The 27,496-nt window shown below is 34.9% G+C and overlaps 1 protein-coding gene across 1 annotated transcript in view; it reads right to left on the bottom strand.

Moving 5' to 3' along the window:
• ANKS1B (ankyrin repeat and sterile alpha motif domain containing 1B) overlaps positions 1-27,496 on the bottom strand; it is a 434,418-nt gene that overhangs the window by 388,210 nt on the left and 18,712 nt on the right. The window lies entirely within an intron of this gene.

Raw genomic sequence — 27,496 nt, 5'->3', positions numbered from 1 at the left:
TTTGAAGCTGACTATATCCTTTGTGGAAGCAACTTTTTATTCTGTAACACAGTTTTCAAGCATTAGTATTACAACTTCAAGGACACAAGATATGAGTCATGAATTACAGTCTGTTTTCTTCAGCTTCTAATACAGTGTTAAACAGTCACTGGCAAACAATATTTTCCCTTCACTTCATGCCTTAGAATCAAATGTTGCTGTTGAAAGAAAATAATCTGAAGCTAATAGGTAAAAAGTGGTTTTCATACTGATATTTTTCATGATCTACATCAATAAAATGACATGTTATGCTTAACATATGCTTTTTATGAATTCTTTACTACATGGTAGTCTGTATGTTATTACCAATGGAATACTGGTGTTGGAGACCAGACTGTTTTTCATTCTGTATGTTTGGATGATTAATTAGGTTTTTTCCCATAAGGAATACTACAAGCATACAGAAGTATTTGTGTGACACATTCTGTTCTGCAGTGAGTGTAATTCTGCATAGTGCTGGGTACCTCACCTCTCCTTGCAATTTAATTTTTTGGAAGAACACGACTGAAATATTTTATTGGGTGCAAAGAAGCAAAAAATGAAGTTATTTTTTTTCAATCTGCTCAGAAGTCTACAGATGTTCTTGTCTAGAGAAGGCAACTTCCAACTATGAAGGTTACTCTAATCTGTCCCATTAAAATTAATTATTTAAACTTCATGAATGATATCTCTTCCATAATAGGCAGCTGTTATTTATATGGCAAAGACAGGCTGTCCTTATCTATTAGAAGGAAAGAAATCCTTATCTATCAATACTCTATAACCTCTTTTTATACTTTTGCATAATACTTTATTAGTTATTTTCCTATTTACTAGATTCTACTTTCTTCCTTTCATTTATACCAGCTTATAGCAGAATGAAGCAGAAAATTAAAAGTGGTATAGAAAGTCATATTTTAAATATTAAAATAAATACATAAGCAACCAGAATATTAATTTACTTGGTTTTACTAGCTTCCTTGCTTTCTCGCTTTGCTTTACAGTTGTTAGAGTTTGCCTGTTGGTTGTTTTTTGAAAGTGCAAAGGATCTATGAGTTCATAGATTATTCATTATGCATTAGGCCTTTAATAAAACACACACACAGAAGAATAAATACATAAATAAAACACAAACAAAACCAAAGCAAAACAAAAAACCAGCAACCACAAAAAAACTAGTTCTTTTTCTCCCGTAATTTTCTCCTCTAATCCAGGCACTCTTTAATGCATTGTACTTCCTGACTCTGGTCTTAGGAAATATTTTTCAATGGAAACTATATTGAAATTTTTTTTTTTTTTTGAAAACTGAAACTTTATTAATGAGTATATAAATGCACCTATGTGAAGCTTCTCAGGACACTCATGTTGAGAGACAAAGGAGAAATATAATATTAAATCCTGATGACTCAGGGAGATGAAATAGGATGGACAGACTTATCACTATCAGGTCCCAAACAGTATAGAAAGTCACATGCAAAATCAGAACTCGATTATCAAACTAAAGAACACAGGGGACATGAGTAGGACTCAGCTTCAGGCATTTCTTTTCCCTTGGGCCAGTGCTAGAAGGTTTTGCATTGCTACAATACTGCAACATTATTTCCTACAAAATGAATGTAGATTCAGTACATACATTGGATATTTATGCTTTAATAACTGACAAACAAATTCAAATTGGACAGCCTGCAAATAGACATTCTCACACCCTAAAACTCCCAGCTGTGGTGAACAGTTCATCTAAAGCTCTTCTCTTGCAATTAGAATATAGCAAAGCAAAAGTATAGTGGTGCATTAGCTCTGTAAAAAAGCATCTGATTTCATAGAAAAGGAGGATGGAAAAAGAGAAAAAGCCTAGAGAGCCCTTCCTTGGCATCATAAACACATACAATATATGAGCAATTATCAACCATACTGATTTACCTGTATATTAAAACACTTTAATAGCTACTGTGAAAGCAATACTAAGGAGAACTCAGAACAAGACAAATTACCATTCAACCTCTAGGAAAGAAGATTTTTAAGAGAAGATTAGCATCTCTTTAGATTACCATTAATACTGAATGTTCTCAAAAACATGTTTCTCCTAATTCTTTGATGCAGTCAATAATCAGGCTTCTTAATTTTACATGTATTAGTAAGTCGGGATTTTTTTTTTACTATGTGCATCAGTAAATTAGGAAAATGTTTATATCACTTAATGAACTTTAAGAAAGTACTTGAACCTACATTTTGTTCAAAGGATCGATTTTCAGTCAATGATGAATTAAAATTCTGAATTAAAATATGATCATCAATTAGTTTCTTCCATTATAATTTGCCAAAATGAAACACAAAGAAACTGAAGTCTGTTATGCTACTTCATTGCCAAAAGCAGAAAGACCTTCTTATTACAGTTTGCTCTCATTGTGGACAAAGTATATTGACCTTATGAATTCATGTCATATATTAATTGGAAATACTCTTTACTTGGTAAGAAAATTAACATTTTTTCTTTTTTATGAGCTGAAGATAATTACATATATAGAATAGCATTTCAAGCAATATGAAAATGACAGACTAAAGAAAAAGATGGTTAGCTGATTTGTTATTTTGCTATGGTTTTTGCTATATGCAAAAAAAAAATTGTGAAGTGGCTGCTGTTACACACATATGAACACAAAAGCAAGGAAATCAGAAGTTAATTCAGCTAATCTTCATCACACAGGCACGCTCTCTATCAACAGTACAAGAACTATGCATACATGCACAGAACAGCCATTACAACTTTAAATCTGTTTCCATTGTATTTCCCTTCTGTACATATACTCTCATTATATTATTTCATTATTTCATTACTATTATATTATTATTTCATTGTTATTTCATTATCCATGCACTAATATTTATGGTCTTTATTTGGTAGTTTTGCCAAGGGAAAAAGAAAATATTTTGGTAAAAACATGGTAAGAGTCTCTAAAAGCCATAGAAAGCTGCCTAATGACATCAGTGTCTGTCTGCCCATTGGTTTCACTTAAACCTTATCTGAAAACTGACACTTTGGAATTTATTTCTTCTCTGAAATGAAGCGGCAAGGAAGAGGATGACACTGTCTGGATGGAGTCAGTTCCTCCAGAGGAGATGGACAGAACATGGTGTTCATGCCTTCATAGTTTGGGTCTGAACCCTGTTGAGGGCTGAGAGAGATGTATCATTTGCCTAGTCCTCACCCCTCCCCCTTTTCTCACCACCTTATTTCCCAGGTCTTCAGTATTTCTGGAAGTTCTTCCTAGAGACCCTCTGGCTCTTCAGGACTAGAGAAGCAGAGAATCTCATCTTGCCAGGTCAGTTTTAATAGTGGGAAATCCTGTTCCCACTGCACATTATCAATCCTTAAACAGGTTATCAAAAGCAAAATCAAATTCTGAATTCAATCACAATAGTTATAGCAGGAATGCTCTGTGAAGTTGAGCATTATTAGGTAGCTATTGATGCTCATGCCTTAGATAGGCTAGATGGGAAGTGAATGACTGTCCTTTTTCTAATTTGTCTTCACATTTTTCTTCCCAGTTAACATTCAAAAAGTGTTATATGTATCGTGGAGGCTTCTACAACAGCTGGGAGGAAGAAACCCTTCTCTAACTTTCAGAGAGAAAAAGTATTTTGTTTTTTTAGCCAACTTCAAACATCTGTATCAAAAAATACTAAAGAAATAAGTGATCTTGTATGGCAGACATACAGCACTGGGAGGTGTGTTCTAGGAGTCTTCAGATTAGACAGTCTGTGCATGTGTAAGCACAGGCAAATTTAGATACGTTTAGTTTGGGAAAGAATCTACCTAGAAAAATGTGTTGAAGAGCACTCAGTCTCTCCAGTTAAATACTTTGCATCATAAAAACTCAATAATCTAAACTTGAACAAAAGTCACATGAACTAATTTAACTGAACTAGAACTCAGTTTACTTGAAGTTGGAATAAATTTCATTTGAAGGTATATCATTTTATTCCGATAGAGTTGACAGTTATATCAGTTTAAATGTTATAAAAATCAGGTAATATGTAAAAAACGGAAAGGAGAAATACTTTGAATTCCTGATGATGTCACACAAAGGAATAGGCAATAAATTAATCATGCTTTATTAAAAGATTGTCTTATATATGTTCACTTTGCATTTGATCTTTATCTAACCAGCTTGGCTTCATCATTCTTTACAGACGACTCATCTGGAAGTACACTGGCTGGGTATACTGCATAATACTGAGGCTGTATTCAGAGAGCAATATGTTCCTTGACTAATACTGGTTAGCTTTGCCTTATCCATACAGTCAAGACCAATTTGCCTGGAGTGGCTAAAAGAGAGAAAGTTTTCATCAATTATGACAGCAGGGTGCCTCTGTATTCCAGTTGTCTATGGGGATAAACGGGGCTTTCGCTTAGCTCATAGCGAACCTTAGTAACTCCAGCTTGTCAATGATGAGTCAGACAGATCCTTGGACCCACTCCAGAGTTCTGTCCTTGAAAATCCAGTCGTCCTGACAGGAAATAAATTTAACTCTCGTTTGGCATCATCCTGCACAAGAACACTGTGAGAACAGCTACTGACTAAATTATGAGAATACTCAGTTCAAAACCAGTTCAGCAGGCAGTATCTTTAATAAGTAAAATCATTCATGTTTAAGCAATGTGAACCATGTTTTAAAACTGTTGTCAAGGATATCTCCAGGTATGATCTTATGTGATCTGAGCAATCTGCAGGGATGACATAGGGCTAATGCTGAAGATCAGTGCATCAGATTAACTGTTCCTACAGAGGACAACTCCATACCCTATGTATCATGAGTTTGGGCTCCCTACATATATGAGGTAGGTGGGTTCTATACATTTGTTATGAATCAGACCTAGAGGCTTTGTATGAGATTTATAGATTGATTAAGATCAACCAGGGCTCCACTGTGTTAGGTAACATTAAGCCATAGACTACCAAAACAATCAGACATACTCGACTATATATTTTTCAGTATATATATAAAATACATATATACATATGTATATACATATATTGAACTCCCCTTATAAACAAATGCTGTGTTGTTTCAAGTCTTCTCAGACAACTGCTATTTAGTGAAACTATATAAACAATTATTTTTCTGTAAGCACAGCAACCGAAGTGGATCTTCTGAAGGGTTTTGAAAACCCTTGCACATCTCATGATTGTAAGATACACTTACGTGAATGTACCTATGAATACTGAACTATAGTATATATAATCAGTATTTCCTTTGGAAGAGCAGAACACATTTTCAGGCCAATCTGACTTCTTGTTTTGTAAAAGTTAGATGAGATCAAAATCCCCCAAAACACTCTAATATTTCTCATATCAGAAACAAACTGAGGCAAAGTCCCATTTCTCTTTCTCTCAAGAATACAGATCTGATGACATAATTTGTTAGGAGAGATATTCCTTCAGCCATTCTTTTTCATAATTCAAATGACCTCGAATCTTTAGTGAGAGAAGTTACAGAGGTTTTTTCCAGAATACATTTTTGTACATCTAACATAGTATTCCCATCCATCATAAACTCACCGTGTTTGCAATTTTAAACATATTCTTATCACGGACAGGCAAAGTCAATATGTATTATAAAATGAGATTTTTAAACCTCTGAAAGATTAATTATGCATCCTGGAACATTTACTGACACTTGTTTAAGTGGAATAAAAATTCTTGAAGCTCTGGCACTGGAAAAAGCACTAGGATGAGTAACAATATATATTTTTGAAATGTGAATGCTGTTAGAACTATGACCTCATTTTGGAATTAAAGATTGTTCATCCTAGAAACCAACCTAAGATGAGACTCTCTGTTACAGCTCTAGGACACACAGAACAGAACTTGCTATCTATAGAGTCTGCAATTCAGCAGGCTTTAATACCTTGTCCTTCCTAATCTGGGTTTCCTCAAATCTGGAGTAATTCTATCAGACATTAGCAAAATAGACATTAGAAAAAAAATGTGATTCCATTTCCTCTTGATTTTTTAAGGCCATTCAACACCTTGTTCTCAGTTTATGTTGAGATTTGCAAAGGAGATTAAGAAATCAAACTACAGTAGAGTCTTAATCCCTGCATCAATGAAATCAATTACTAGCTGGTTTGATATGAGAATGTAACAGACATAAGAGTCTCACATCTTGTGTTTACATCCACATGGTATTACATCAGCTGCCCCCATGATTTCCCATCTTTTCAGTCCAAAGCCTTCATATCATCTTATAACAGCAGCGACAATGCCCAACCCTTTTGGACCACTACTATAAACTTAAACTAAATTCAGAACAGTGAAATAGTGCAGCTCCAGCAACTGACTTCCAAAATATGAATCCTGAAAGTCTATCAATGACCTGTAACATACATATAACATAGAGACAACATTTGTGATTTCTGGTATAATACTTCCTCAATTGCTCAGACTCCATACTCCTAAGCAGACAATGAGCACAGCAGAGAAGTTCAGAGCCTGCAAAAGTATGTTTTTGCAAGATATAAGATAATTGAAAGGAATCTTAATTAAAATGAATTCAAAATAGTACTAAAACCCCTTCTTATCCAGAACATAAAATATTAAACAACTTGAGTCTCTTCTCTGGAGTAACACAGTTTCAAAATAGAGGTGCATGTTACGCAGCTACATCAAAGTGCTAACACTCATTTTTTCCATCAGCATTATAATAACTTTGCTAATGAAAACACAACCTAGGAAAGACATTTGAAAGACTAATATAGATATGACAAATATATGATAGAAATGATAGTTACTGCACATAAAAAAGCACCTGTTCCGATTACATCAATTCAATATTTCTTTACTTCTTTTAACTAGATTAACATGTTAAATAAGAAAGTTGATTAGTATGAAATTAGCTATTGCAATGAGTACAACTGAGCAAAAACAATTCACTGATCACATTTTCTCAGAGCCTTAAGCATTGTATTATGGAATGGTGGCTATATCAGACATGCTGCATAACCTAAAATGGAATATTTGCAACATCAAATCTTTAACACATAGAGCTATTGTAATGTGACATGTTTAAATGTCATTGGCATAGTATAGCAAATTTGGATAAGAAAGATATTGGATGAAACTGTGGTCTCTGCTACAAAAATTACTAAACAAGGAAATGTTATTAACTAAGGACAGTTTGAGCATAAATCCTCTATCCTATACTCAATCAAAATGGTAGGACAAAAGAAACTTTCCAACAATAAAAACATTGAATTAATGCCTTAATTTCTCCACTCAGCAACACGCCATATCTGAAAGAAATAATAAGAAAACAGAAGTGTGCTCCTGAGCGTGCATTTCATTTGCTGTGCTTTGCCAACAGAGGTCAGAATTACCTCAGAAGCATCCAAAGCATTACTATGATCATGACTGGAATTACTTTATCATCACAAAATTACTTTCACAAAGACAAATAACATACTTTAACCAGAGAGGCTAAAGTTTCACAACTTTTCATATTACAAAGGTCTTCCAAAGCTTTTGGGTATGTAACAAGAATATCACCACTTAAAATTTCATTGACAATCTTACTGAAATAATTACAAAGGCCATATCCATCACAGCACCAACAAAATATTTGGTAAGATGTACTAGTAATCACTTGGATCACTCAGAAAAAATAAATTCATCCAACATGATGCCTTTTATGGAACAAAATCGTTTATAACACATAGCTTAGAAGGCAAAATGTAATTATAGTAAAAATATTCACTAAATCTGCAGTCTATTTATGTTAGTATTCCCTATTCAAATCCATTAAGAGCTATTGTTTCTATTCTATTTAAAAGCCTTATCAAATGTAGAAATGAAATCCAAGACTAAGAAGTTTAAATGACACAGAAGCTTCTACTATGAAGAAAGAACTGGCTGATGTAGAGCTTCAAACAGCTTAAAAAGAACAAAAAGCCCCACTTATTTTTAGATGTATCTGAAGTGAACACTATGTTTCTTAATTCTACAAAAACAATGAAATACTAAGAATGAAACTAAAATTCTTTTTACCTCAAATAGTTCTACTGGCTCATGTTTTCTAGAAAATGGAGCAGCCATCTACTCTAAGTATTGCAAATGCTCTGTTCAGTTGCAGCCACATGGATCATGAACTTTTCAGCAATCTCAAAATAAAAATGCTAAATTTGGGGAAAATATTTTAAGAATGTTAACTGAATAATCTTGTCATCTTTCTGCTCCTTAAAATAGAACTGATAGGATATTCCACAAAATCTGTTTTGTCAGATACCTTCGTGTAAAATATATTATAAGCCTCAGCCATTACAGGAATAATTTAATATTTTTTCTGAACTGCCTCTTTGGTAAGAGATATCTGGAGAACCCAAATTTGCATGCAAATATTCCTCCCAGTACCATAGATTTAGAGAAACATTGGAGAAGAGATCCCAGTTCCACAATAAGACGCCATGCAAAATTATTCATTCCAATTCTCCCTATAATCTACAATTAGCACCATGGTACATTCAGGGCTCATGAAACAATGACTACTATTTATTCAGCTGTGTTTAATGTAAATAGTATTTCTAGCTCTTTATATAATACAGTGATGAAAGAACAAACCCTCACTAAATATCTTAAGTATTAAACTAAACATAACATGTAAGGTTAGACTGGCCTACAAGAGCAAAAGAGGAAGTGGTACCCAAAAAGGTTAGGAAATGCACTTGTGAGATGGTAGATTCCATCTTGTTTTCCTTTATTTTATGTGTAAATCATAGTTATTTTGTTGTTTTTCATTAAAGGTCATTAAACTTTGATCATTTGCAGACAGGAAGCGATCCTTGTTGTGAATTCTCTAGAAAGGTGTCGATTTTTAGAGAAAGAAGGCCTGTGACATACATATGGGCTAGGTTCTCCGGAAGCTACTTAATAGTAACTGTCAAACGAATCCAGACCCAAACTCCCCTGAAAAATATGCCATTGTTGAATTTACCTTGTACTGAATTGACTTCAAGTTTCGATTATCTTTAATCTCGGAAAGAAAGATATTTTTATATATGTATTTTAAGGGCACTGTCAACAAGTAGATTTGATTGTTAATTCAGTCTTGACAGTGTAATTATTCTGTTAAATGAAGAAATAATTATTTCACCAGAGGGTGCACAATCTGATTTCAAGTAGTAAGAAGAGAGTTGTTTTCCTCCAAGTGTTGAAGCCTGACTAAAAAAATACCTGTAATACTTGGAATCATATCAGAAAAAAAAAATATATATATATCTTTCTAGTGGAATTAAATTTAAGAAGTGGCTGAAGCTTCCCCCAGGAAAATATTAAATTGAACCAAAACTTTGTTTAGGTCAGCTTTCCTGAGCAGCTGGATACCCAGCACCCAGCAAGAGCTATAGAAAAAGAGATTAATTCCTTAAATTGCCCTGCTCACTTAAGGCCTGCCTAGTTGCTGGTTCATGGCTGGTCTCCCTTGGTCCCACTACACAGGAAAAAAACCTCATATAGATGTGTCTGACATAGCTTAAATTAGTGCAATTCCAGGAATATTTCTTTCTCAGCACAAGGGGTTTGTAGTAAAAGGTAAATGTTTAAAAAACACCTGTTCACTAGAATATCCATCTCTTCTGGATTTTCAGGAAGCCAAATGAAGAGTGCAAAGTGACCTGAAAGAACTAGGCATCTTAAAAGGCATAAGATCTCATCCCAGACTTATAGGAAATACCTGCATTGACAATGCACTCATGACTTGAAAAGATATTGTACCACAGCACTACTTCTTTAACATTGAAAATTCAGGCACTGAATTAATTTGGGTACATTATTAGCCTAAAGAATTGCCAGCTATGATCAAAATAATTTCATACAGATTTTGATCATGCCACTTCAGAGCAGTTTGAATGCACAGATAACCTGTAAACATTTCCAATAAAAGAGTAATCAAACAAAGGTGAAAGGTTAATTTCTCCTTGGGCAGAGAAACAGAATACCTGGATGCAGTTTATAGATGTAGAAATTTTTAAACTATACCAAATCTACAGCAAACAAAAACAGAAACAAAACCTCCAACCTTGTAAACCAGAAAACTTTAACAATTCAATAGCCAATGAAAGAATAGATTCTCATTACAGTGAAATACAAATTTTAACCTAGTTGATCATTTAGTTCTACCACACAGGAAAGAAAAAATCAGTAACAAATCCAAAGCATGAAATCAATCCAGAATGGCTTTGAAGGCTTCTTTAAATGGCAAGATGAATTTTATAACTTCAGTTTTGTAGCCACCATAGTTGCAAAACACTTCACTTAAAGGTAAACTGATACTGGATTGTCTCTTTAAGTTTGCAAACAGGAACTGTTCTTCTGGTAGGCTTTCATATATCCCCCAGTCACTCTGAATGATCTAAAATCCATAACAAATTTTCCAGACAATCAGGTTTAGGCAGTGGAGTTCTATGTACTTGTCCTCCATGTAATAGACATACTACTGGTTTAGTCCTCATTGAACATTTTGATTTACAAAGTGGCAGTGGGCAATCTGGCATCTAGAATTTTATACACTGTTGAGATCGAAGTATGGTGTGGATCTTTAAAACTATCTGGCTCTGCTTAGTTCTGAGAAGTTATGTAATGGGTTGTATGCAGGCTAATACTCTCCATTCTGCCACACCCTGAATGCCTTGTCAGTTCCTTTGTCAACTCCTGTCTGAACCATCTAGGAACTCAAGCTGCATCAGCAATAGTAAATTAAACATGTTTGGAAATATTCTCTGGCATCAAGGCCTTACTGGAACAGAATGCTCCATACCTACGGAAATTAAAGCTTCCAAACAGGATAGCTGCATCCAGACTGTCTATCAGGCCCTAAGGCCCATATTAACTCTTCAGCTGTGCCTGGTAGCTCATTCCTTTCTTAGCCCTTTGCCTGGCTCCAGGATAGAGGGTAAGGGGAAGGAAAGTTATATATGTGAATATCCCAAACAATATACTGTTGCTGGTATGTCAACTTCTTCACTTCTTTTCTCCTTCTTCATATGCACACTCATATTGATGGAAATTCCTAGCAGTTCATCCATAATTGCACAGCTTACCTGCAAGGTAGTCCAGCATTCTCATTCTGGTATCAAGCTAAGAAAGGAATCTACAATGGACTCAGAGTGACTTTATTCCAGGAAAAGACTGTTAATGGCTATAGCAGAATGAATCTCCTCTACTTCTTAAAAAAAAAACCAACCAACCAAACAAACAAAACAAGCAGTCTTTAGAAAATGGTTCAGGAAAGACGAGGTAGGCATAGACCTAAAAAATTCTCACATGAAAAATACCTGAATTTAGGTTCCATAGAGGAAGAAGAGCTCTTGGAAAAAACTCCCAGCCAAATCGTATGGGAGGAATCCAGAAGTTACTGGGTGAAAAAAATATTTACTCCCACCAGCAGGAAATTAGTCGAACTTAAGGACAGCAAAAACCTTTACTAAACTGGGAGATTTCTCATTTCCAGTTTCCCAGTCATCACAAATCAAGGAGGCAAAAACCTTCTTAGGTGAGAGGGACCTAGTTAAACACTGGAAATTTGGCCTACTTATCAGAGACAGTATTTGCTGTAATTAATTAGATGGTCTCTCCAGAAGGAAGAACAAGTCTGTGTCTTGTGAGAACAGGTCAAGGATGAAAGTGAGAGTTGGATATCCACACTCATGATGAAGGAGGTCCTGGAAGTAGGCACTTCCATACTGCCAGCCTGTCACACTGTCTCTGAGAATCCCTGGAAGAAACTGAAATGAAAGTATACATCAGAGAATTAAATCAGAGAAAGAATCAATAATAGAGATTCCAAGGCCTGACTACAGTTGAAGCAGGGCAGAAGACACTTTCTATTGATCTCTGAGAGAAAAAGATCAGCTTCTGGAAGGCTTAGGTCATAAGATTAAACTTTAGGATGTTGTCCTAAATCAATCACTCACAGTTCACAAGCCTAAAACAGGTCAAATTGTCTAATAGAGTATTCAGGGCTTCTAGGAATTCATAAGGAAAATTTTACAGTGGATGTACTGATCTGAAAGATTAACCAGCTCCCAACACAGGAAGAAGAATTTTATTTCTCCTTGTTAATGTATCACATTGTAGCAGTGCCATGTGCAAGCTTCTGTGTCTTTTGATTTGGCAAATAAATATTTTGCATATACATTAAGCAGGATTTTTGTATAAACATGAGTCTACTACGAATACCAGAGTCTTTGCTGCAAGGCTTAGTGGTACCTCCAGGGAAGGAAAGAGACATGGGTGGGAATTTGGAATAAAAGAGCATTCCTTTAGAGCCGCTGAATGGGACATGCTACCATTACGGAAAACGTGAATCTTACAGGTAAAATTATGGTCTAAATAGTCTTGAAGTGCTATTCAGGGCCACAGGCAACCAAGAATCAAGTTTATAATGTTTGTTAATTCTGACAGGAAAGGCCATTAAACGACACCAGCACAACCTGACAGAAATTTGAAGAGCTGTTGGAAGCTTCCCCATTTTTAGAAATCATGAGGAATATAATTTTTAGCTGGTTTACTATTGGTTTTGTATGCAATGAAATTGAACTGATTTCTACCATTTTCACCCAAAGCTGAAAGAAAATGGTAACCACTGTCCTGACCACCACACACATCGGAAATATGTTCCTAAAGACTCCTGAATTCTCTTCCCAGGCTGTGAAGAGTTCACAAAAGTGGTGTCAATACTTGCTTCCAATGAAAGAGATCTTGTAGAGAGAAAAGGCTGAGGCTTTTACATTTCTCACTTCTCAGGACTGAAAGCCATTTGGACATAATGGTCCAAATTAAAACACCTATAAAAACCTAAATGCAATTAATACTGTGTATTAGAAATAAACTAAATACAACACAAGAAAAAGGAAGAAATAAATCAGAAATTCAAACTGTTTGAACTGAGCTCTTACTAGTTCACTCCTATACTTACAAGCATTAAAAGAACACAAAGACTTGTTAGGTGGCTGTACCATCTTCTTTACACTTGTATACGGTGGATATAATGATTACAGACACTGCTGGTCAAAGAGTTTGGATTTCAGCTACATGGTCTTACGTGTGCAGAAGTCAAGCATGGAGAAAAATTTAGGAAGAATAATATTTCCAAGTGCTTAAGGGATGAGGCAATGGAATAGAAGTCAGGCCCCCATAGATGGGAGTAGGTGTTGTCTGTGTAAGGAGAAGGAGAAAGAAAAAGGATGCTAATAAGACAAGAATAATGATACAAAAGATGGGAAAGGAAAGGAAAGGAAAGGAAAGGAAAGGAAAGGAAAGGAAAGGAAAGGAAAGGAAAGGAAAGGAAAGGAAAGGAAAGGAAAGGAAAGGAAAGGAAAAAGGAAAGAAAAGGAAAGAAAAGGAAAGAAAAGGAAAGAAAAGGAAAGAAAAGGAAAGAAAAGGAAAGAAAAGGAAAGAAAAGGAAAGAAAAGGAAAGAAAAGAAAAGAAAAGGAAAGAAAAGGAAAGAAAAGAAAAGAAAAGAAAAGAAAAGAAAAGAAAAGAAAAGAAAAGAAAAGAAAAGAAAAGAAAAGAAAAGAAAAGAAAAGAAAAGAAAAGAAAAGAAAAGAAAAGAAGAATATTACATTTGTCCTACTCAATTACACAGAGTACTGTTCAACCACAAGAAGAAAAATAATAATAACTAAAGTTAGTTATAGTATAAAAGTCATAGTAATTTCTTAATCTTTGTTTATACTTCCTAGTGAAGTGGTTCACTGTGAATTAAAAGAAGTATACAGTTCTAAACTTAGGCTCCAACTCATGGATTTTGAATGAAATATAAAAGAATAATCATCTATATCCATAAAATCTACAGTTAGAAACTACCTATCTCTTGGTACACTGTATAATGTAACTTTATTTTAAATTGAAATAATTTTAGATAATAATGATATAATTATTGTTATAAGCAAAGACAGATATCTACAATCATGGGCTAAAATAATCTTCTAAATGCTACATATTGAGGAAGGTTTTGTAAATAAGAAGTATATGCCTATAGTATAATTATTCACTTCTTCCCAAAGCCATCTCCTTTCTTTGGAAATCATTTACATATTTAGACATTGAGCTACATCAAACAGAACTCATATTTGTAACATACCTGAGGAAAAACTTTCAGATTATCCAAAAGACAATATGTGGATTTTATCCTTAAAAGGTGCCATTTAAAGTCTTACTATACTGAAGTCAACCTAAGACATGAATAAGATCTACAAAAGTCAACATAGTTACTGTACTATACTATACTATACTATACTATACTATACTATACTATACTATACTATACTACACTACACCACACCACACCACACCATACCATACCATCATCAATATTTCAGCATTGTAAAGACAGCAATATAAGGGGTTTTTTACTACAACATTTGGTACTATCCTATCAAACATAATTATGCATAAAATATTTTGAAGTTGAATGAGCAAAAGGCACTTTGTCAATAATTCAGGCAACACAAAACAGTAATTCCCCATGTATCAGTGCTGTTGTGGTTCTATTTTTATTGTTTCTATTGTTATTTCTTTTTTCTTGCAGTTGAGATGAAAACAAAATGAGGGTAAGTTATAGTTCTGTAATACACAGATAAAATAATGACGCTTTTTCCAACAACTCTTTTTATGTGAAGGGATAAAGTTTATTTAAATAAAGCTATATTTTGAGGATAAAATAAAATAAAAAGATTTTACAAATTTAAGTCCAAACCATCAGCATAGTTACTTCTCAGAAAGAAAGAAATAACTTGTTTGACTTCCAAAGCTAAGGGACTGGAGTATCTTTCATAAAAGCAGAGGCTGAGAGTGCTGGGATTCTTTAGGCTGGAGAAGGCTTGGGGAGGATCTTATCAATAAGTATCTGATGGGAGAGTGTAAAGAAGACAAAGCCAGACTCTCCTCAATGGCGCCCAGTGACATGACAAGAGGCAATAGGCACAAACTTCAATACGTGAAATTCCATCTGAAAATAAAAAACCACTTTTTTTTACTGTAGGGGTGGTTGAACACTAGAGTGACATGCCCCAAGAGGTTGTAGAGTCTCCGTCCGTGCAGAGACTCAAAATCTCACTGGACATGGTCCTGGGCAACCTGTTTGAGCTGACCTCTGCAAATGATTTCCAGAGGTGCCTTCCAATATCAACTGTTCTGTGATTCTTTAAATGAATTATACATGAAGATGTAGTTTGGTTTTTGTTGTTTGGTTGTTTTGGTGTTTTTATCATTATTATTGGGTTTGGTTTTAGTTGTTTGATTTTGTGGTGGTGGTGATTTTTGGTTTTTTTGTTTGTTTGTTACTAAGATGTCCTCCTCTTGATGTCATGTATTAAAGTATACATAACAGAAAATGCATATGTAATCTTTGTTCTTCAAATCCAGAGAATTCTAATCCTTATCTTCAACTATACTGAACATCTGGAAAATAACACTAGACACCAGTAAGCAGATTACATCAAGATTAACTCTCATATTATAATGATGGAGGCTTTTTTCCCTTCTAGCACTAGGCAAGTGCACCACATGTCCAATCCTATGTACACTTTCTACGAAACTTGGAGCTAGGACACATGATACATTAATAAAATATAGACTACTTTCGGCTGTCATAGAGAGAAATGTGGGAGATACATTGAACTGCATTCAGTACTGCCATAAAGTCATTCCATTAATCACTGGCATAAGAATTATGAGAGCGGTCAAAAGTTGGTCAATTGACCACAATATATGGCAATATCCAAGCAAGCCTGAAAAAATGCTTGTTTGTTTTCTCCTGAAAATCTAAATATTTGTAGTCAGATAGCAAGCCAATTTGAACAATTCCATCTCTTCAGACTGTCTGTGACAACGTAGGTAATGGGCTGACTGGGAAAACAGAAGCTCAGCCCCACTAAAAGATAATTCTCTAATTTTCAGAGGCTGAAGGAACTTCCAGGTACCAGAAATGCTCTACTATGAAATTATTTGTTACAATGGCACCTTTAACAATGACAGACTTTGCAGCAGAAAACAAAGGGAACAGGCAATCATCTCTATCAGCTCTTAATTAAGAAAGTAACAGATGAGGAAAGTTCCTAAACAAAAGCACCTTAAAGTAGTGGCTGAGAAAAAAAGACTATCAAAAAGCTAGTGAAGGAGAACAGCACTCTTGTCCAAGAGTCTCACTGCTTAAGAACCTGAGTAACAGTAGCAAGCAATGGACATGACTGATCATGATCAATCCTATGACCAAGCATGAGCATCAAAAGAACCTGGCAGCTGTAGGTAGGACAGATAGAGAAACAACAGAATGGTCACAGTCAGAAAGCACATTTTGGAAATAAGATGCACACAATGTAGCTGTGAAGACTCATAGATTACACGAAATGGACCTTTGGAATCATCTGTTTCAACCAGTTCCTCGGAGATGGGAAAACTTCAAAGTTAGAGCTAATTTTGAGGCTAGATGAGTTTGCTCGGGAAACTGTCCATTTAAGTTTTAAATATTTTCAATCATGGAGATTTCACCACCTCTCTTGCCAGTCTTTTCCAGTGCTTGATTACCCTCACTGTGATTTTCATCCCTAATATCTAATCATAATTTTCCTTGTTGCAGTTTGTATCTGTCCCTCTCCTCCCTTTGCTGTGAAGACCTGAGAAGAGCCTGAGTAGTTGATGACACCTTAATGAGATCCTGTTTAGTTTTCTTTTCTTCAGACTGAAAAAACAGCTCTTTCAACTTATTGTATGTCAGTGCTCCAGCCTCCTAACCATCTTAGTGTCTCTCTCTGCTGAATTTGCTCCAGTTTGTCTGTGTCTTCTGTTGTAGAGTCCAAAACTGTACACCTCTCTGAACAGAGATGAATATATACTTCCCTCAATGTGCTCGCCATGCATACAGTTGGGCTCCTCTGCTCTGAGGGCACACTGTTGTCTCATGTTGTCATCACAGACGGCAGTCAGGTTAGACAAGTACAATTTAGTCTTGGTAAATCCATGGTAATTTCTTCATTCACCCTCTTGTCCTTCATGTCCTTGGACATGTCCTCCTGAAGAAAACAGATACACTGATGGAGCTGAAGAAATTAAAAAACTGAAGATGATTTAAGAAAGTAATAATAATTTTACATGCTTTATTCTATAGATGGTTCAATAGTAGTCCAGTATTATAATGATTGTCTTTCAAATCTTGATCTTACTCTCTTATTGATAGACTGAAGCCTAGATATTGTCTTCCAATTCACTATTGCAAAGCCCTTATATTTTCCCAGACTTCTTCTAAAAAGAAGGGCATACCAAATTGTAAACAAATACCATCTGGCTGAAGCCAAAAGGCTTATATGTTCTGTGCTTTGTGTTCAGGTTCCCATGACCTGAATTTTTTTTTCATTCATTTTAAATTTTGGGTTTTGTATTTCCTAAGGACTAGAATTATGAAAAAACACAGCGCATATGAAATAGGTAACAGAGATTTTAGATACCTGTCTTCCCAGGATGAACCCTGAGTTAAATACCTGTGTTACCCACACATACATTATATTGCCAGAATCATGCAGCTTAGCTAACACTTTAGCAGAGAATAATCTAAAATGAGAATACTCAGTGTGCAGTCCCTTAAAACTAGTCAAGAGGAAACACTGAAGACATGCATGTCTCTGAAAACCCCTCTTGTTTCAAGGATGAGGCATTCCAAGACTAAATAAAAATGTCCTCCATTTAAGACTCATAGTTCAGAGGGCCTTTCATGAATATAAGCAGTCATCTCTTCTTCCCAGAGAACTGAGAAAAGCTGACTTCTTTCCTTTCAAGGTGCTCAGTGATGGTGGCAGATCCTTAGAAAGGGAGATTAGAGTATTTGCCTGGGAAACAAATATCCTAGTGTCCAGTCTCTTAACTAGTGAATGGGTCTGTATTTCCTCTTTGGGTAATTCTAAATAAAATACAGAAACAATAATAAGAATAATAGAGCAGTTGACACTGGCTTTGCAACAGAACATTCCAAGCATAAAGAAGAGCAAGGATTTTATCTCAGTAAAGTCTAGTCTCTAAGAGAAAGCCTACATCTAATCTCTGAATGTAGGCTAATATCCTGCAGAAGATACTGCAAATGGCTGGTGTTTTTAATGACAGCTAGTTTGATTAAAATCAGTCAAACAAAAATAATAAATACACAGTTTGTGGTAAAATATCTTTTAAAAAATACTTATGGAGCCACACCAAAGGAAAATTAGAACATCTCAATTTTGTGTGTAGTAGCTGTCAGAAGTTATTCCTGAAATGTGCCATACTTTCATGATTGACTTGTTTCTTGGATTTGAGACTGATAGGTTACTACACATCAGAAAGGATAAAATAAATATTATCCTACACTCCATATGATCTAAAATCCTCCCAGGCCCAAATAACAACTAATTCCATGTTCTACTTCTGCTGGCCCTCCTTGCAGAAAGGGATGCATGTGTCTCAGAGCCAGCTCAGAAAAGGACAACAATCAAAAGATCCAGAATACTTCAGCATTAGGGTGATTGTTTACCAAATGAGTAGAAAAAGCAAATGGAGCTGAACTTCATTTAGTCTTGTAGATTTTATCTGGGAAAAGAGTAGTAGGCATCTCTCAGAAGGAAAGAAGATTCAGAGAAGAGTAAGATTATGCTCTGAGAGCATATGAGAGAAAGCTATGAAAAGGTACAGGAGCTGTATGAACTAAGGACTGAGACAATTGTCTTATGGGATTAAAGGGTTAAAGCAACAGATATTCTCATTGCTGTCAGCCTGGTCTGTCAGACTTCAAATTTACCAATTATCCTGAAGCCAGCTGCCCCTACTATTCTGTTCTAAATTCAATAGTCTTGAGAAAATGTTATATTTCTAAATTAAAATGATTTGCAAAAGACAGGGTAAACCACTGCCAAGTAAGATATTCACTTAGCCACACACATACACACTCTTTCACTCTCACTGAACACACCATCCCTGCTTTTACTATCTCACACTGTACACTTCTTCCTGAAGAGCATCTACAGTTTTAAAGATGACATTTCAGTACTTTTATCCTTTCCACCTTTACTCCCTTCCTGCTATTTTGTTTCTCCCCATGATAAATGAATTTTGATAGAAACTTCCATTTTCCAGATGCTCATGCATATACTTAATTACATAACTTTGGATGCCTACAGAAATACGAAATTTGTTCAGAATGAATTAAATTCTTGCTTTCTTGGTTTATCTTGAATTCTGCAATTGCCAGTCAACTGATACGTTTCTAATTCTGTGCTCATAAACTAATGGACAGTCTTACATTTTTGTCTTTAAAACTAACTAAAATTGAAGTTCTGTTGAAAACACTGTCACTAAAAATGTGATTGCAGGGCAAAAGATCAAGATAAATACAGAATAATTTTATAATAAAAACTGGTATGATATTATATTAATAACAGAAACTAGAAGACAAACATTAATGATATTTATTATCCTTCTAGGAACTACTCAACTCTTATTAAGAAGTATTCTTATTTGAATAGTTGATCTATTTATAAATAAGAAATTAATGGTAATTTCAAACTGTCTTCTGAGTTTTGTTTCATTTCAAGCCTGACAAAGAAGGAGAGCTTTGTTTTACTTTAACCGCAACTGCCACAAAATCACTTTAGAAGGTAAACCACATTCATGGAAGATGTTTTGGGGAAGGGTAATGCTAGATCTGTTTAAATTAAGCCTTAATGTATTTGATTAATCTGATATCTGTCAATTGTGTGATTCTTCACTGACATTACTCCTCGTCATTTCTAATTCACTGTCTATTATGCTTCCCAGGAATTTTCAATCATGCACTTCACTGAAAATATTCATAAACACCTGAATAGGAAATAATCAAATACACCTGTAATGGAATAATGTAACACAAAACTAATACATGATGGACCCATTCCAACTCTTTAAATACAATAGTCTTCTCAGAATGTCAGTGCAATACTCTAAAGATGTGCTTAAGATCCTGTTGGCTTAAATAGCCTTGGTAATGTACTGAAACTGAAACTTATATCTCTTGAGGCTCATAGAAGCATTTTAATTCTCAGATTCAGCCTCAAACACCACCAACTTCACTGCAAATTACATCTTCAGTGTGGAACGACAGAGAGGACAGTCGTCACAGATCCAGTATAAAACATAAGGATCTATTTCAAAACATGTGCACCTAAATGTCAAATGTAAGTTATAAATATATTAGATATTACCTATAGTCACTAACTTTCATTACAGTAAAGTCAATTTATCACTAGGTTTGATAGAGCTTCTGAAAATGAAATGGCACTCCTGTAGATGCAGGGCATAATTTTATCAAGTGAAAGTAGCACAGACTCTATCAGCAGTCTGCTATCATGAGAAAATTTTCAATGATCTGAGGATGTGCTTTAACCTCAAATTATTTTTAAAAATATTGAAAAGATTTCACAACTTATTGCTAGTGATAACACACTAGTCTTAATATACGATTTAAGTAAAAAAATGTTCATTATTTGAGATGTCAAGAACAGATCCTGGCATATTGTGCTAGATCAGGTACATGCTTACATAACAGACTTTGCCTCAACTACCTGCAGGTACTTCCAGACATGAGTTTCTCTGGGTGTTTAAACACAAAATGAACCAGGCACCAAGATGTGTCTGAGGCACCAACTGTATAAGTGATACTATTTTTATTACATGCATCAAAAACCAGAAAAACAATACCAAAATGCAAGCTAAAGTTGAAAGAAACTGCATACCAAAATTCAGACATCTGCGGAACTCTAGATACACTCTAAAAGACAAGAACTACTTGCCCATACTAAAAGATGTGAAAAGAAATCACAATTCTGGCACACTCTTCTTTTGTAGACTTGAGAAAAACAGATCAAATGATGGTTTTTTTTCTATGACTTTTGTTTGCCTGTGTTTTCTATATTGTAAACCGTTCGGGATTAGGAGCATTTTTACTATATGTTGCTAGAGAATTTAGGTACCCTGAGCTTTCTTGAGATCTCTTAATTCTTTTGATGGTATAAACAGAAGTATCTGTATAGAGTGGTTATCTAAAGTATCTGATAACAATTTCTGCATACTCAGTATCCTTTATATACTGTATAATTTTATTTTCTTTAACTACCAAAGTGTTTTATTGAGGTCAACCCATTCCTGCAGATTATCAAGGTTTTATTAGAGTCTAATCCTGTCCTATAAAGTATTTTGTAATTGTTTCCAGTTTTTCAGCATCTGTCAATTTGACTAATGTAATTTTGGTTTCTTCCTCCAAAATGAAAATATTCAACGGAATCAAACTTTGGCACGTCCCCAAGTGACAACTTATTCTAGACACTGAACAAAGGAAACAAACAGGCTGCAAGAACATGACGGTTTTCATACCAGACTTTCTTGAGGTTGTCTTGGGAGTCAGCCACATTTAAATGCATCTTCCTCTTTGTTTTACTGTTGGACCAACCCTCTAGTTACAAACCTTAAAATTTGGTAGGATAAGCTATCATTTATAGTCTCTATTTTTAACGTCTCTTATCTAGTAAAATTTAATCCATTACACCATTCATATTCAAGCTAATGCAATTTTTTTTCATAATTAAGGTTTTAAGAATCACAGTATCATTTGGTTTACTTAAATCCAATTATGTATTTAAAATAAAAATGTTGCATATTCTGTATTCCTATCATTATCTAATTTTATAATTCTATTTTAAAATAGAACTGAGTTTTTCATAAATTATGATTCATGAATCATTTATGCTTTCTGCTCAGATTCAAGATAATTAATGATCTTTTTTCTTCATATTCAAAATAAAATGATAGTAAAATATTATATTAGACTTATAGAAAGCACTATTTATCATCATATGTTTCTTTTTTGAAAACTATAAATCATACTGTTGGACGATTTCAGTTCTCCACAATTTTCTTTAGAAAAGGATTCTCAGATATTGAGAATATTTTCAAGTTAATATCCTTAATAAAATAAAAGATCCAGCCTATATAACAGAAAGTACTTAAGTATCATGTATTCTGGAATTTGCTTTTTTTTTTTTAATTTTACAAGGTCTTCTCCCATTACTTATTGGTCAAATACTTTGAGAATGTATCATCTTTCATAGTCAAGTCTGATTTATAAAGGTGTTCAATGTACAGGCATTCTGAAGCTCGTTCTTCACTTGGAACACATCACCAGTACAACAGTACTAGTGTAATACAAAGTACCTGTAACATGCCTATATGCTAGGTGTGAGCAAAATAGTGGCACAAAGAAATTCTCCCATTCACTCTCCAGGGTAACTAGTTAACACCAGCAAAATTACCTTCATTTACTGAGCGATTTAGTATTTCCTTTTATGTATTTATATATACACATGATAATTCTATATGGATAAATGCCCTTTCTTACCCTTTCAACCAGCAGGTTTTTAATCCACAAATTTTCACGCACTTTCATGCATGATTTTTTGAAAAGTTTCTTAAATCTTAAGATTTCTCAAACAATTTCCATGCTACTTAATTAGAGTATTCCCTTAATTCTACTATAATAATTAGAATGTATTTTGTAAACATAAAGTTCCTTGAGTGTACTGTTCACGCACTAGTGCAGTCTATGAATCTGTTCATCCTACCATGCAGAATTAAATAAATCATGGTCTCCTGTACAAACCATGCTAAAAAGTTAGTGCTCATCAGTAAAAAACAGATCCAGGGATGTACTTTCTCTGCCTTTCTTCTTTATTGATGGTAAATTTAGCAAGTGCCCTAGTAACACTGCCTGTTCTTAAGCATTATTTCCACTTCCCAGTGTAAAACCACATTTTACTTTGCTTATAATTACAACTGCTTTATTTGAGTTGGAATTTCGTATGTCAGACACCTAACTCAGACTAAAGAGTTCTAAGAAAGGAGATCCAAAGTCATATGAGAAAATATGGGATTTCTGAAGGCAGGAAATGTGAGTGAGCATATAAAGGGAAATTCACAGGAAATTAAAATAAAATTAAATGAAAAGACGGCGAAGAGGACCAAACTAGTACAGGCAAGACCAGAAATTTGGAGGAGGGGAGTTGAAAGAATGAAAACAGCTGAGTAAAAAGACTGGAAGCATCAGCCTCCAGGGTAAGACTAAAAGCTGTGAAAGGACACAAAGATGCACAAGATATTTGGAGTAAAGGCTAAAGCTAAGAAGACAGTTGGACAGAGTAGAAGAGCTGAACTTCCATTAAGTGAGCAGAAACATTTGTTAGACACTCTGCTATAATATATTTTCCTAAACTGAATCCCATGATAACTGAGCAAATGTCAGCACCACTTTCGGCAAAATAATAATGCATATGACCGCTGTGCACTGCTACCAAGAATTCCACTAAAGCACATAGAGTTCTGTGTAGCACATCTTGAAGTGCCATCTCTGTTATTGGCCTACATCAGTTTCATTTAGTTAATGGCTTGCAAGCTTGCTCAGGCCTAAAAGATGACTTCTTTGCCTATGAATATTCAGGTTCTTAGCTCCATGAGCTGTTACCATGCAGCTGGTCAGCTGTGATGCAAAAGTTACACAAGCCTAATGTATATGAGTGCTGATACCACAAACATAACGGAATTTCTAATTTATCAGTTTGGTTTTACACAAAAAAAGGTAATTACATAGATACAATTATGTCAAAATATTGTATCAAGTCACACTGAAAAGTCAAGAAATAGCGCAAGTAAGACTATGATTGTAATTCAACTCCTGCTTATGTATGCATAATCTTTGATTCCATGATCTATTAATTGCATGCATTTTTTTCCTCAGTAAACCTGCTGCAGCCTATGTAACCTGCTCTAAAGGTACGTCATGATTCTGTAGCAACAGAACCTGTTGAATGCAAAGTTAAACAGAAAGCGGAATGTATTCTGAATGAACTAGAGGACTGCAAGGAGGAAAAGAAGAAATCTGTATGCAGGGTAGTGTAATGTTGCCCTAGAGATGTGGACTTTTTCTATAACAGAGGTTTTTTTCACAGTATGAAAGTCTCATAAATCTAACTTTGCAAGAATTATCAGTAAGCATGTAACTTTCAGGGTGCCCCACTTCATATCCTGAGTTTTGACTGTAAAAGCACTATTTGCAGTTGCCCTAGAAGTCAGAGAAAATTGTGCTTTTTTAGGTGTTTTGAAGGCTGCATCTAAAATTACCCAATAATGTTGACCTTAATGTCTCAGGGCTTTACATATGCATTTGTAAAATGGAGTCATAATACCCAACAAAGTTGTTTTGAAAATAAATGCATTATGTTTCCAAAACTCTACAGAGAAGCATGTGAGGAAAAGAATTCTCTTTATAGAAATATCTGCATAATATACACTAAAAGCATAAGACCATATTAACAATGAGAATATAAAATACTAAACAGCAATCAAGGGAGCTCCATCCATATTGTACCATGAAAGGGGAGCGATTTTTTTCTGAAGAATACTATGTGATAACACACAACATTCAGGGGTACATATAACATGCTGTCAACGCAGTTCACATGCTGCAGTTCATGGGCAGACTACCTGCAGGCAAACATGGGTACAGACACATAGGAACTGGTCTGCAAAAAGCCAGTTTGGATTTAATAGCACTTCTTAGCCAACCACATGCAGTTATAATGCTTCCAAAGCCAGCTAAGTCCTGGAAGGATCGTAGTCGCATTTGCATGTTGCTGAATCTCAGCTAAGTAGTCCTGCTAGACCTGAGTTTGCTCTGTGTACGTTTAAGCTGTGTGTCATTCCTTCATCTATGTGAATCTAAGCAGAGACATATATAGATTATTAGCTGTCTCTGTTGACTCTGACACAGATAATGTCACCCACTGATAATACAGGTGTTACTTCACCATACTTCCCAGTGCCTCTGGGTCTAAGCGACCCTAAATGTGGTCTCCCCACTTCTATTGCCCTGTGTCAAGACTTAAGATCTTCCAGGAGAAAGGCTTAGGTAGTGGAATGCAGGAGTACATGACCATGATCTTTGTAAGACAGCTTTTTTACTCATTACATGAGTTACCCTTTTCTCGAGACAATTGCCAACTGACGGTAAAGAACTTCCCTTTCATATATTCTCTTTATATCTCTTCTAAACAGAATGTGTTCATCCATACTTAGGTTTTAACTAAAAAATCACCTCCCCAGGTTTGTTAAAAACTCTTGTTCTGCTCAGTATATTAGCTAGTCACTATGCTGTCCCCACTCTTCTTGATTTTCTATACAAATCGTTACTTTAACTATCTTATTCTTCATGCTTATTCCAAAGCAGCTCCATTGTAAATCTGAAGCACTTCAATGTTCAATTCTTTTGTTTACAATACATTGAAAAAGAAAGGTATTTCTGAATATGTGATACCCAAACAACACAATCTAGTAATATCATCAAAGTCAATCAAACGCATGTAAATCTAAAACTTTTCTCTCTTTACTGCCAGTAATCCCTGGTCACACTTTTTTTTTTTCCTTTTCACTTCTAGCTGTCATCTAAATTATCTCTGAAAATATATCACACATTCTCATCTTAAGCTCTTTTCTTAAATGTTTGAAGTACTTCATGTTCCTATCAGATATTTCTCCACAGGCTTTTATTCCTTCATGAACTTAAGAATAATCAGTCAAATACTCCAGCAATTCTTTAGGATATTTGCTATTCTTATTATGGTAAGTCTCAGTTCATAGAGAAGAGCATACAACCCAAGATTTCCATATTCTAAGTAAAACATGTCTTCTCTATGTCACTCTTTTCCTTTTTAATGTTGGATGGGATTATGGGTGACTTGTCCTGTTTTAGTCTAATCATACTTGTCATTGGCTCATCCTCAGGGAGAAACACCATTTTTTTTCTAAATAAAGACATCGACTTATCTCTTTTCAGACTACTTTTTGTCACTATATCCTTCTACCTCACTATTTCCAGCTCAATAGGTAATGTTTCCCGAGTTGTGTTCTTCTATTATTTTGTTTTAGGTGATTCTCTTTATGACTTAAACTGGTAAAGAGGGAGAAAAGGAGGGAGGAAGAGATGTAGATGGAGAGAGTGGGGAGAGAGAAATGAAGGAGAGGGAGAGGTGGAGAGAGAGAGAGATGAATGGAAAGATAGATTAATGGAGAGAGAGAGTGATGGGGAGAAAGAGGCAGAGAATGGTAGGGAGGGGGTCTAGGGAGGGAAGAGAGAGAGGTGGACAGCAACAAAGGGGGCGAAAAGGAGAGAAAAAGAGATACTTAAGATACCTCTGTGCTCTAAATTTATGTATTTCAGTAATGTAATATTCTAATGAACATACTTTTTCCCCAAATAGTTCATCTAGAAGTCATATATGAACAGGAATTACTTCAGCAGATGAAAATTATTGTACAAATATAGCACTTTACATGGACAAGAATAGACCGATACCCATCTGAAAAGGGAACAATTTAAAATCTTGTTCAGTGCCTAAACAAATCAAACCTATGACTGATACTTGCATAACTGTATAGTTCTTGCTAAGTCTATAAAAATCTAATCATAATACTTTGAGAAGTTCACAGTTCTGTACTTCTTTGAAGTCCAAGCCACAGAGAAAGCTGCAAGTCCTCTTCAAAGAGTGCTAACACTTCTGAAGCTACCATCGAAGCTCTAACACATTTCTACTCGTTCAAAAAAGTCATCACACACAAAAAAAATGGAGTTGAGAGGTGCAGAGTAGAAAGGATTCACTACAGTACAAGCAGAACATTCGCTTACTTTGCATCATATTGTCTTAACCATCCAACAAAATGTTTTGACCTTCACTTTTGAGGTTTTGATAATTCCACTTTTCTATGTGAAACTTAAACTAAGGTTAATTCTGAAATGATTTTTGTTTGCTTGTTTCTACTTTTTTAAATAGGAAAAGTCAGAACATGAAGTTCAAGACTGCTGGGTTATGATGGGAAAATTAAAGTCCCCCTTTACCACTATTCTGTTTTCCAAGCAAGTATCCTGATCAATAATACTTTTAGGTTTTGGGCTTAATTTTTTAAAAAACTATTTCAACATGTTTACGTAATTAAATGTAACCTTTGGACCAGGGAAAATGTGTGTGTTGAGTAAACCAGTTGTTAGAGAACTCTCTTGGGATAACGACAAACCAGAGACTTGAATGCAAATCTCCACATCAGAGGTAAGGGATCCGTTTATCAGCTTAACTACTGTTTTGGATTGTCTTACACTTCATGTCATTTCTATGCTGAGAAACCTAGATCACTATAGGTATCATAAAAACACTTGCAGTTCAAGGGAAAAAGCTGGTGTTTTTTCATTAAGGCTGGCTAAAAAAAAGAAAACCAAAAAAGACAAAACAAAAAACTTTATCCACTTTAATTTTAGTACCTGTTTCAGTAGGACTAGCTGCCCTTCATGGCTATGTCACACATTCATGCACACCTACAGAAAAAAGACAGCGGG

Source organism: Caloenas nicobarica, chromosome 1 (genome assembly GCF_036013445.1).
Source record: "Caloenas nicobarica isolate bCalNic1 chromosome 1, bCalNic1.hap1, whole genome shotgun sequence".
Lineage (NCBI taxonomy): Eukaryota > Metazoa > Chordata > Aves > Columbiformes > Columbidae > Caloenas > Caloenas nicobarica.
The sequence above is the reverse complement of the archived record's forward strand: the minus strand, read 5'-3'. Positions and strand labels throughout refer to the sequence as shown.